This window comes from Atta colombica, unplaced genomic scaffold, assembly GCF_001594045.1.
Source record: "Atta colombica isolate Treedump-2 unplaced genomic scaffold, Acol1.0 scaffold133, whole genome shotgun sequence".
NCBI lineage: Eukaryota > Metazoa > Arthropoda > Insecta > Hymenoptera > Formicidae > Atta > Atta colombica.
In genome coordinates this window covers 262,854-263,479 of record NW_017259221.1, presented here as the reverse complement: position 1 = coordinate 263,479, position 626 = coordinate 262,854, and positions in this window count along the sequence as shown.

The window sequence follows — 626 nt, the reverse complement described above, 5'->3', positions numbered from 1 at the left end:
ATATACAATAACACTGAAATCACAATTTTAAAGAAAACTCGAGTACAATTATATAAAATTATATATATTTTTATATAATTTTATATAATTAAAAACATTTTTTCTCAGAAATTTTTCATATCTAGATAATTTTTTGCTACAACTGCAAAATAATTTTTTTCAATAATAATTTTTTTATTAATATAACAGCAGTCATTCTTTCAATACTCGTTTTTACTTACTTTTTATTTCTATGTGCTTATCGCTTTATTGTCACTACGAAAGTCAAATAATCTACAGCATTCGAAATAAATTCAAATATTAATTAAAATTATCAATTAATTAAAATTATCAATTTTATTACTGACAGCGAACATATGTCGTAGATCATGTGATAAAGTCACGTGAGAGCCACGTCAGACTCTAAAGAGAGATGAGAGAGGGTATAGATTGGAGGAAATACCCATGATTCCACAACTCGACTATTTTGTTCAGTAGCAGTTCTGCGAAGACTACGAGCGAATCGTACGTAAACGTTATATCGTCTTGAGTCTGGAAAGTTAGTATTATATAGTTATAAGAATTATTATATTGGCAAGTAAATTCTTTTTTTTGTAGTTTTGAAAAAAATCCCAGACAACACTTAT